The 12,214-nt window shown below is 35.8% G+C and overlaps 1 long non-coding RNA gene across 1 annotated transcript; it reads left to right on the top strand.

Annotated features, from left to right (window-relative positions):
• The first annotated feature begins 221 nt into the window (after window positions 1–221).
• Window positions 222–1,567, top strand: LOC127509631 (uncharacterized). Its single transcript, XR_007929296.1, has 3 exons — window positions 222–236; window positions 1,315–1,428; window positions 1,509–1,567. It is a non-coding gene; the product is annotated as an uncharacterized LOC127509631 (long non-coding RNA).
• Window positions 1,568–12,214: the final 10,647 nt, after the last annotated feature.

Below are 12,214 nucleotides of genomic sequence, written 5' to 3'. Positions count from 1 at the left end.
ATTCATGTGTACTGTTGTAAATGTTAATGTTGAATTGTTAATTTTTCATATTGTTGGTGTCAGACACTGACTGAGGGTGTAATCACACTAGGCACAGTTGCCTTGAACCGAGCCCGAGCGCGATTGCCGCGCATTGATTTTCACTTGCACATATCAGAGGATTATCACAAAGGCAGCTGATGTTAATTGAGGAATTTGCAGCTTTACTCGCAAACTACAATTCCTGTTCATCAAAGGTGAGAAGCAGACCTGTTATAATTCCAAATATACTCAAATTAATTCTGTGCTCAGGCACAGTTAGCGCTCACACTGCATGCGAACCGCACTCGGGCCCAACTGAACCGCGCTCTGGCCCACCTCTTCCAAGCGGACCAGGGCCTGCTAAACGAACCGCGCCCGGGCACGGTTTGGAGCGATCACACTAGTCAAACGAACCGGGCATTGGGGGTCAAACGCGCTCGGGCACGGTTCAGAGCGCCTAGTGTGAGTACACCCTGAGTCTGAGTCAGCGGTCATTAAACCTGGAGGATCTCACAGACTTACCTGTACAGCCAGAACTTGGCCTGGATCAGACAGGCTGCAAGAGGTCTAAAATAGCATGTATCTCAAACAGTGGATTAAAAAAAAGTCTACACTTCCCTGTTAAAACAGCTGGATTTTGTGAAGTGAAAAATTAAACAAAGATAAATTATATCAGAACTTTTGCACCTTTAATGTAATGTAAAAAAATACAACAAATGCAATTTTACTGAAAACCAAAGTGACATTTCAGAGAGAGAGAGAGAGAGAAACTTAATTAACAATTTTGTATTATATAATTGCATAATTGGTTATGTTGCTGTGTTCAGCTCATGTGAAAAATACACATCTGTCTTCACCAGAAATGACATTGACTAACTCCGAATAAATCTGAGCAGTTTTTGTGAGATTTTTCTGATGTTTTAGGTTACATGCTACCAAAAGAGCCATGGGCCACAAAGAGCTTATGAAGCATCGATGTGATCTCATTGTTGAAATTTACAGCTCAGGTGAGGGCTAAAAAAATTACCAAGGCATTAGATATCTAGCATGGAGCACCGTGAGGACGTTATCAACAAGTGGAAAAATTAAGGCACAACAGTGACATTATCAAGAACAAGGCGTCCCTCCAAAATTGAATAAACACATGTATCTTGCTTCTCTTTGAGGCTTTATTTTATAAATCAATAACACAATGTCAGGCAACTAAATTTGCATCGTTAATAATTATCATATGAACTATTGACAGATACATTTTACATAATGCAAATCTCCACCCTTCTCTCATGTAAACAGGAGCACACAGACATAATAAAGGCTCTTAGTGTTTTACAGAGCCACAGTGCAGTGAAAATACAACCAGAATCATGGACTGCATTTCCATACTGCTGGTTTTGGCAACTGCACCCTGTGAGTATCCTCAGCTCAACACAAAAAAACGAATAAATCAAATTCAATTTGTATTACTGAAAATGCTTTAATGATTGTAGGTCTTTTCTGTATTGAGCTGAATCAGCCTCCTGTCATGGTAGTAAAACCAGGAGAAACATTTACCATCGCCTGTAAGATCACTGGATATTCAGCTTCAGGCGGTGGCTACACAAACTGGATCAGACATTCAAGTGGAAAACCGATGGAATGGATTGGCTGGTTCTACACTTCCAGTAGCAATGGTGTCAAAGATTCACTGAAAAATAAGATCAGTTTCTCATCTGAATCCTCCAGCAACGCAGTCATTTTAACAGGACAAAACTTCAACACTGAAGACACAGCTGTGTATTATTGTGCTCTTGATACACTGTACCACAAACTGCCACAGGACCTGCACAAGAACCTCTCTTCAGTGAAAACATTTTCAATAAAACAGTTTATTTGTTGACATAATATTAGACCCTTCAGACTTTTAGTATAGCTTATGAAAAAATACCAAAGTTTGTTTGCCAAAGATAGATAGATAGATAGATAGATAGATAGATAGATAGAGTAATTGGCAGTTTTGTTTGAGCACACCTACTCTGTTAGTCTACATGCATGAGCAAACAGGCTCAGGCTCAGCTCAGTCAGTGCAGGGCAGGTTCACAGCATCTAAGGACAGCTCTAATTTCTTTCTGCACATGAATCAGCTGAAGACTGAAGACACTGCGGTGTATTACTGTGCAAGATTTACTTTGTTTTCAGTCAGCTTTCAAAAACCCAGAAGGGGAGGGGCGAAGAATGGAGATGACGGGCCAGACTGTATTTTAATTTATTGTTTGTTTGTTTTTTTCTTTTAATGTATTTTATTTTATCTTTTCATTTGTACAGTGACTTACATGATTTATTTTCAAATTAATAAATTACTCTGATACTATCTTTCTCTCTAACTCTCTCTTATCCTTAAAAAAGTGTTGAAGTCAGTTTAAAACAGCAGTCTCTAAATTTCAGCAGTTGTCTGGAATTCTTCTTAATGATGGAGCTCTCAACAGATGAATAAAAACTAAAAACTAATAACTCCCATAAGAGACATTTAAAATCAGATTGTTTCACATTAAAGGAATAATTCGCCAAAAATATAACCAAAAAGCAAAACATTGTATCATTAGTTTTTAACTTTATAGAACAGTAAAATGCAGCCTCTTTTCAAACCTATATGATTTTTTTTTTTTTTTTTTTTTTTTTGTAATGACTACATTAATGATAAATTTAATGCTATTTATTTTGTCATTTTGGAGATGTTGTCTTTTTATTTTCTTTGTATGGAAAAAGCAGCCACCTTTTCTGTTCAACAGAGGACAGTAAGTCATATGGGATGACATGAGAGTGACTAAATGATGAGAAAATGTTCATTTTTTGGTGAACTATCCCTTTAATATTCACCCTGTACACATGCGGGGGAACTGTACCAATATGCAAATTCTCCAGTATTTATATACCCAGCCCATCCTTAGCTCTGTATATTTCTTGTGTTCCCACGAAGCAGAGAAGAAGAACCACTCATAAAATCATGTTTTATCCGTCTGTACTCCTAATGATGTCTGTCATGCCTTATGAGTACAATTCTTTAAGGTTTTTTGAGCAGTATTAAACTGTTCACCATTGATACAACCATAATAACCAAAAGTTCCTTTTCAAAATGAACATATTTTTGTGCTTAATTTGCAGATGTGTGCAGCACTGTAGAACACAACCAACCAAGCTCACTTTCAGTAAAACCTGGAGAATATTTTATCATTTCCTGTACAGTATCAGGTTATGCTCTCAGTGATGGCTCCAAGGGACCTTCCTGGATTAGACAAGCTCAAGGGGAAGATCCTCGAGTTCATTGGCATGATCCATGCTGGTGGTAGCACAGACTACAAGGATTCACTGAAAAATAAGTTCACCATCTCCAGAGACACATCTACAAGCACAGTGTATCTTGAAGGACAAAATCTGCAATTTGAGGACACGGCTGTGTATCATTGTGTTCGGTATACAGGCACTGTGATGAATTCCACTTTAAAGCTTGTGCAAAAAAAAAAAAAAACGTGCACAAACACTGAACATGCATGACTAGTTTGGACGTTGAATGCCATGATACGACCTTAAACATTAAACACTCTAATGAATCTGTATATTTACTATTGACAACAAACTGTGGAAAGAATTGTTTTAATTAAGTAAAATCATTTATTTTTAATTATGAATTATATATTTTAAATAATACACATCAGATACACATCAAACAACTAAATAAATAAATATTAGAGTTCAATATACAATGATTTGAGTACATTACTTTCTATGCCTTCTATGGATCCATAAAATGCATATATCTGATTCAGTAATATGATGCCCATATTTAAATACAGTACACCCCTAACTGAATATTTAAGTGGATTATGCAAATTCATCTTCCTCTTGAACCTTCATAATCAGTTCTCTACCAGTGTGCAGCTCAATAATTCAGTACAACAATATGGAGCGTAACGTTTTGGGATTTACAGTACTGTTACTGGCTTTTCAATGTATGATTCCAGTTTTTACATTTCAGAATATAATAATTTATTTTTTTATCTGAATTTACACATACTTATGTTTTATTTTGCAGATTGTTGGTGTCAGACACTGACTGAGTCTGAAGCTGTAGTCATCAAGCCTGGAGAATCCCATAAACTGACATGTACTGCCTCTGGTTTGGACTTTGATGGCTATTGGATGGCTTGGATCAGACAGAAGTCTGGAAAAGAGCTGGAATGGCTGGCATTGATCAGATATGATAGCCAGTCTATTTATTACTCCCAGTCTGTCCAAGGACGGTTCACCATCTCCAGAGACAACAGTAGGAAGCAGGTGTATCTGCAGATGAACAGCCTGAAGAATGAAGACACTGCTGTATATTATTGTGCCCGAGAGACACAGTGACTGAAATGACTGCAGCGCTGTGCACAAAAACTGCCATTTCAATAAAGCTTATGAACATTTCAATAAAGCTTGTTATTCTGTTGCTGGGTGATGTTTTTAACATTAAAAAAAGCTAATAAGGTCTCTAGAGTCTGTCTTAACAAAATAACATTGCAGAGACTAAAGACACAGCTGTAGTAATATGACTCTGCCTTTACTAAAACACAGTTCTGTACCCGCTCTCACCAGAACACATCACTGTTGATCTGTTTGAAGAAACTCAGAAGTTACACGTACCTGCCCACTGTAACAAAATAAAAAATTAAAATTAAAAATTAAAAAAAAAAAAAGTTACATCAAGAGGTGGTACTATTGTCCCTGAAATGAACCTCAATGGACTCAAGATCCACAGACTCCACAGTTTTTGCTAATTCAGGGTTTCAATGCAAATGATCTGATGTCCGTTCCATATTTAAACAACTACACTGTTGAGTGGAGGACTCATCACCAGTTCAGCCTTGATATAAATCATGTTCACTTCATATCTCTTTCTGTTAGTGTTTTAGTAACTGGTGTAAACTGAATTAAAAATTCTGGAAAATCTCTCATATATAATCTTTTCTTTCACAAAAATGTATATATACTTTTACAGAATGTTGAATTCATGCTAGAATTAAAAAAAAAAAAAAAAAAAAAAAAAACCACATTAAAATGCAACCAAGTTAAGGAATTCGGATGTGTGATTTTTTTTTTTTTTTTTTTAACAACTGATAAGTTAAATGTTACATCCACATTATTGAATTTCTTCAAGTGATGATCTTTTGAACAGGTTTTCAGACTAAGCAGTGCAGAAATAATGAAACAATTATGATAGTAGTAAATAAGGTTTAGGAAAAGCTATATACATTTTTGATTTAGATTTTTAAAACATTAAGCATTTGACAATTTATAATGACATACCTGAACTAGTAAATAAGAATAAACAATATGTTGAAAGGCAGACATGGTTACAGAGGTTAATAAGGACACAGAAAATAGAAATGTACCTTTAGAGGGCAGTCTATGCAAACCTACTTCTCCTTGTCACTTTTAAAAGCCCCCACTCTATTCATCTACATGCACAAAACTTGTTTGTGACTTTCCTGCATCAGGTTCCTCTTTTCATAACATGACAATGGATACTGTGTCTAAACTGGGTTTTATCTTCATGTTTGCTCTCACAGAATGTAAGAAGAGCTCTTGAAAACTTGTTGAAAATCAGATATTCATGTGTACTGTTGTAAATATTAATGTTGAACGGTTCATTTTTCAGTCTGTTGGTGTCACTGACTGAGTCAGAGTCGGTAGGCTATTTTAGGTGTCTTGTTCATCATATTTATTTTCATATAAAAGCAACAGAATTCTGTTCCACTATTTGTGCTACAAAACATGAGAACAATGACCCAATGGTGAAAAAGGTGCATGTATTCAACTACAGCACACCAAAGCTCTGCAACTTTGCTACAGTCCTTTATTCACTTTCACATGAACGTAACATAACGTCACATCTGTTTTTAATGGAACTCATGAGGTTGTATACTCATGCTTTCTTTGAAAAATAATCACATTTATTCATGTCACAGAAGAACAATATTATATCTGTATTAAGATGTGGAACTATTGTCCCTAAAATTAACCTCAATGGCTCAAGATCTAGTTTTTGCTAATTCAGGGTTTCAATGCAAATGATCTGATGTCCGTTCCATATTTAAACAACTACACTGTTGAGTGGAGGACTCATCACCAGTTCAGCCTTGATATAAATCATGTTCACTTCATATCTCTTGCTGTTGCTGGCCGCTGTGTCTTGTAAGTATATTAGGACAAAATAAACTATTTTCTTAGTGTAAATAAATACATAATCCTGATTATTTGTAATTTTTTTTTTTTTTTTTTTTGTTTATCCACAGCTATTGACTCTCAGGTTGTGCTCACACAGTCTGAACAGTCAGTAGTTGTGTCTCCAGGTGGTTCCCACAAACTGACCTGTGCCTGCAGTGGGTTTTCTGTTAGTGGCACTAACATGTATTGGATCCGTCAGGCACCTGGAAAAGGACTTGAATGGATTATTTATTATTATTCAGATTCTGATAAGAGCTCAGCTCAGTCAGTGCAGGGCAGGTTCACAGCATCTAAGGACAGCTCTAATTTCTATCTGCACATGAATCAGCTGAAGACTGAAGACACTGCGGTGTATTACTGTGCAACAGATACACTGTGGAAACACTAATACAGGCAGCTGTTCAAAAACTCATCATGAGGTGGACATAGTTGAGCTGATAAAGGGGAAGATGATATAAAGTGATATAAGTGATAAGGCCGATCTAAAATGTTTTGAATACATACACTACCAGTCAAAAGTTTGGAAACATTACTATTTTTAATGTTTTGAACGAAGTCTCTTATGCTCATTAAGGCTGCATTTATTTCAAAATAAATACAGAAAATTACAACAATATTGTGAAATATTATTACAATTTAAAATGATGGTTTTCCATTTTAATATACTTTAAAATATAGTTTATTTCTGTGATGCAAAGCTGAATTTTCAGCATCATTACTCCAGTCTTCAGTGACACATGATCTTTCAGAAATCATTCTAATATGCTGATTTGATACTCAGTTATTATCAATGTTGAACACAGTTGTGTTGCTTAATATTATTTTGGAACCTGTGATACTTTTTTCAGGATTCATTGATAAATAAAAGATTAAAAAGAACAGCATTTATTCGAAATATAAATCTTTTCTAACAATATAAATCTTTACTATCACTTTTTATCAATTTAACACATCCATGCTGAATAAAAGTATTAATTTCTTTCAAAAAAAAAAAAAAGAACGAAAAAAAAATTACTGACCCCAAACTTTTGAATGGTAGTGTATATTTTTACAAAAGATTTCAATTTTAAATAAATGCTGATATTTTTTTTTTTTTACTTTTTATTCATCAAAGAATCCTGAAAAAGTATCGCAGGTTCTAAAATAATATTAAGCAGCACAACTGTTTCCAGCATTGATAATAAATCAGCATATTACAATGATTTCTGAAGGATAATGTGACACTGAAGACTTTAGTAATGATGCTGACAATTCAGCTTTGCATCACAGAAATAAATTATATATTAAAGTATATTAAAATAGAAAACCATGATTTTAAATTGTAATAATATTTCACAATATTAGTGTTTTTTTCTGTATTTATTATGAAATAAATGCAGCCTTAATGAGCATAAGAGACTTCGTTCAAAAACATGAAAAATAGTAATGTTTTCAAACTTTTGACTGGTAGTGTACATTTAAATACAATAAATAAATAAAATAAATAAATAAATAAATAAATAAAACATGGTGCTATTAAAATTATTCTTTATTTCGAATCATACTGACTTGTCTGTTTCCCACAGTATGTCTCAGTATGAAGCAGATCTGTTCAATCTAGCCTACATTGTCTTATATTAATAATGGACTGGATTTTTTTTTTTTTCTAATAATCCTTCTACCACAAAACTTTATCAACTCTACTAATACATGGGTGTTACGTCCCTGTGTTGTGGGAACGTCTCTCTCTCTTTCTCTCAGATTCCCGTTGGCGGAGGCTGGCACCAATCACCATCTGCCCACTGACGTCACTACCAATCCCGTTGCTCCAGTCAGTTTAAAAGACCGCCGTATTCCAGTTGTTCGCCCCCCATTGTACGCTGCTTTTTGGCTTGTTACTGTACACGTACTAACTTTGATATTGTCGATTCCTTGTGTTGTTCGTCATTGTGACTTTGTTCTGGTTGTTTCCCATCTGCTTGTTACTTGTTTTATATGTTACTTACAGTTCTTGTACTGTATTGTTTGTTTTCGATTTATTTGTAACACAGGGGAAAACGCGAACAGGTAAGTATGTCACGTGACGTACATTGCGCACACGTAGGTATTGGATATTTGTATTAGACACACTAGGTTAGGGGCGAAAACCACCCACTGCACATTTTGTTTTGTGTGTTAGTTAGTGTAGTGTAGTCAGGGCATTACGGACGCTTAAGATCTTTTTTTTTTTGCCTTTCTTTTTTTTCTTAGAGAGAGATTAGTTAATTATTCTCACTAGCTAGAATGGGGGTTGTTTCACTTTTTTGTTTTGCTATTGTCAAGATGGAGCTTACTTTTTATGTATATATATATATATATATATATATTTTTTTTTTTTTAAGTTTAAGATATGGTTTTTAAAATAATTCAAATATTAAACTGGTAACACTTTAGAATACTGATCCTTCATTAATGAATAACTACACAGGAACAAATGAGTAATGCATTATTAACACTCTAGTAACTACTATTAACTGACAAGAAACTCTGATTAATGAATTAGTAAGTAATAGTGCTCAGTTGAAGGTGGTAGTTCACTATTAGCTAATCAGTAGATAGCTTTAGAAATGGCTAGGTAACTCTTTATTTTGATGATCCCCTTTAGACATTCTGTTGACTAAAAGTAACATTGCACCTACATGTCAACTAACTTGCATTAGAGTATTAGTATAGACTATTCTGCTTAATATCTGCTAACACTTTTTTGTGATGGTCTCCCAACAGACATACTGACTATAAGTAACTTTCCCAGGTAGCCAGCGCAATCGGGTCAATTGCGGCTGAGTTTCGGCTGTGTTCTGGCAGTGGCTGACCGAAAGTGAGCCAGTTCTGGCCCAGTAATGGTTGCCAGATTTGGCTAGGCTTTGGATGTGCAGATTTGGCCCAATTTGCACTGAGACACAGCACATTTAAGCCACATTCGGCCCGATTACGGACGTAATGGCTGGTCTGATTTTGGGTAAGATATGGCCATACAGACCCGGACCAGTTTAGGTTGAGTGCTGGGGGTGGGTCTCCTTTTACAATGTGGTAAATTGTATGTAGCAGTGACCCTTAAACTTAAACGTAATATCCTTTCCCTGTCAATGTTATAAGTTATTTATTAGTGTATTTTTTATTTTAATTCCTCTTAATATTTCAGCACAATGGTAACCCACAAAACTCAGACAACAGAAACCCTTTAAATCCTAACAGAACATTAAAAAACTAACAGATCACTCAAAATCTTAGCAGAGGAGGATTAAACAACAAAAACAGCATTACCAGCTTCACTTATTACTAACCAGATTGAATTTATTTCTGTCAGATGTCTACAGACGTTCTTATTGAAAATCAACAGAGGTTTAGATGTTGATGATTTATTGAAAATAATAAAGTTTGTAGTTACCACGATTGAGATCAGTGTTTACTTTAGTTGGGCTCTTGACTTTATAACTTTAGCTTTTTTCTGGATGCTGTAACTGTGTGTTTATAAAACACAGTTGTTATGTTAAAAAGCCGAGATAAATGCTGTGGATGATCTATGGAACGTTTGTCAATGAAGACATAATCATCAAACATTCTGAAACATGGATCTCACCCCAATGTACAGTATATTTACAACATATAATATATTGATTATAAATATATGGAAATATATTTTCATTCTGTAAGGGTACCGGCTAAGTGTAACATTTTTGTTGGCATGATTGTGGCCCTTTTCTGGCAGTATCGGCTCAGTTTCAGTACCCAGTCTTGGACCCGTTCCAGCTAAGTGTACCAGTTTTGTTTGCATGATTATGGCCCAATGTCGGCTCACTTTTAGTACCCAGACTCGGGCCAGTACCAAGTAAGTGTTCGATCCTTGTCGGTGTGATTGTGGCTCAATGCCGGCAGTTTTGGCAGCCAGACTGGGCCAGTGTATTTGGACCAATTCTGGGTCGTCATTCATCCCGCGTCCATACCGAGTCTGGCAACCACAACCGGGCCAAGTTATTTCTTCTGGCCTGTCGGATCTGGGCCATTATTAGGCCAAACTGTTTTGGCTTTTCTTTGGGTTGTAACATTCGTGTTTTACAGCCAAACAAACGCTTGAGAAATGAGCTGCAGACCTTTTTTTGTTGTTGTTGTTGTTGTTGTTGTTGGTGTAACCCAGGGGTGTCCAGTCCTGCTCCTGGAAGGCCACTGTCCTGCAAAGTTTAGCTCCAATAAAACAGTGTGCAAAAATTGTTGAGGGACAAATAGAGATCACCAGAGATAATTCAAACAGCATGGTGTATCTGAAACTCTCCGGTCTGACAACAGAGGATTCAGCTGTTTATTAATGTGCAAGACATACACAATGCAAAAAAGCACTTGGCTGTACAAAAACATTTCAGGGAGGAATATGGGGAGATGGGAGTATAAGGCTTGAGCTAGCCCTAGACTAAATTGCACATTGTAGCCATTTTAACTGAAAGCAACTTGCACTGACATATCTTAAAATATGTCACTGCCATTGTTTTGTCTCAAGATGCACACCGGTAATGTTTTTTTCAAGGGTATGTTTATAAAAGCTACTTAAATGGTTAGTTCACCCAAAAATGAAAATTCTGTCATTAATTACTCACCCTCATGTTGTTCCACACCCATAAGACCTTCGTTCGTCTTTTGAACAGTTTTTTTTTTTTTTTTTTGATAAAATCCAATGGCTCAGTGAGGCCTGCATTGCCAGAAAGATCTTTTCCTTTTTCAATGCCCAGAAAGACACCAAAGAGATATTTAAAACCGTTCATGTGACTACAGTGGTTCAACTTTAATATTATAAAGCGACGAGAACGCTTTTTGTGCGGCAAAAAATAAGGACTTTATTCAACAATATCTAGTGATGGGCGATTTCAAAACAAAGCTTCGAAGCTTTACGAATCTTTTGTTTCAAATCAGTGGTTCAGAGCGCCAAAGTCACGTGATTTCAGTAAACAAGGCTTCGTTACGTCATAAGTGTTTCGAAATTTCAATAGTTCACGTGACTTTGGCAGTTTGATATGTGCTCCGAACCACTAAATCGAAACAAAAGATTCATAAAGCTTCAAAGCTTCATGAAGCAGTGTTTTGAAATTGCCCATCACTAGATATTGTTGAATAAACGTTTTTTTTGGCACACAAAAAGTATTCTCGTCACTTCATAACATTAAGGTTGAACTACTGTACTCACATGAACTGTTTTAAATATGTTCTTAGTAGCTTTCTGGGCATCTGAAAATGTTAATTATCTCGTTGACAATGGAGATCTCACTGAGCCATCAGATTTTATTAAAAATAATTTGTATTCTAAAGATGAACGAAGGTCTTACAGGTGTGGAACAACATGAGAGTGAGTAATAAATTACATAATTTTCATTTTTTGGTGAACTAACACTTTCAATGCCCTAATTGAACTAAGGCCTAATCCTGGCTTAGTCTAAGCCCTGTCTGTGAAACCAGGCCTTAGTATTCCCTGTTCAGCCCAAGCTTTGCATTTGTTTTTTTGTTTTTTTTATTTATTTCTGTTTTTCCCCTTTGTTCATGTTTTTATTCTAGTCTAGTTCAAGTCTTTTTGCTTTAGTTCTCTGTACTCTTAATTTTGGTTTTATCGTTTGATTTAGATTTTATTGCTCATTTATTTTCTCTCTAGTTCTCTGCAAGGTAGCAGTCTTGTTATATTTCTTTTATTTTCATTTTTTGCTAGTTCCAGTATTAGTGTAGTTCTTTATTTTGTTTCTCATTTGCCTGATTTATTTTGCTGTTGTCTCTTGTTTCTCATGTTTTGTCGTGCCGTGTGTGTCTCATGTTGGATCCTGACTGCTCCCTGAGATTCCCCGCCTCCTGGTTCCTTCCGGTTTATAGTCTGTGTGCAGCAAGTATCAGATCTCTGCATCATTGTGTCTTGCCCTGTCTTCACCACTACCATCTATCTGGCCCAGTCACGTCCTTGGCA

The sequence above is a fragment of the Ctenopharyngodon idella genome, chromosome 3 (genome assembly GCF_019924925.1).
Source record: "Ctenopharyngodon idella isolate HZGC_01 chromosome 3, HZGC01, whole genome shotgun sequence".
NCBI lineage: Eukaryota > Metazoa > Chordata > Actinopteri > Cypriniformes > Xenocyprididae > Ctenopharyngodon > Ctenopharyngodon idella.
Note: the sequence above shows the minus strand (reverse complement) of the source record. Positions and strands in the feature narration are given on the sequence as shown.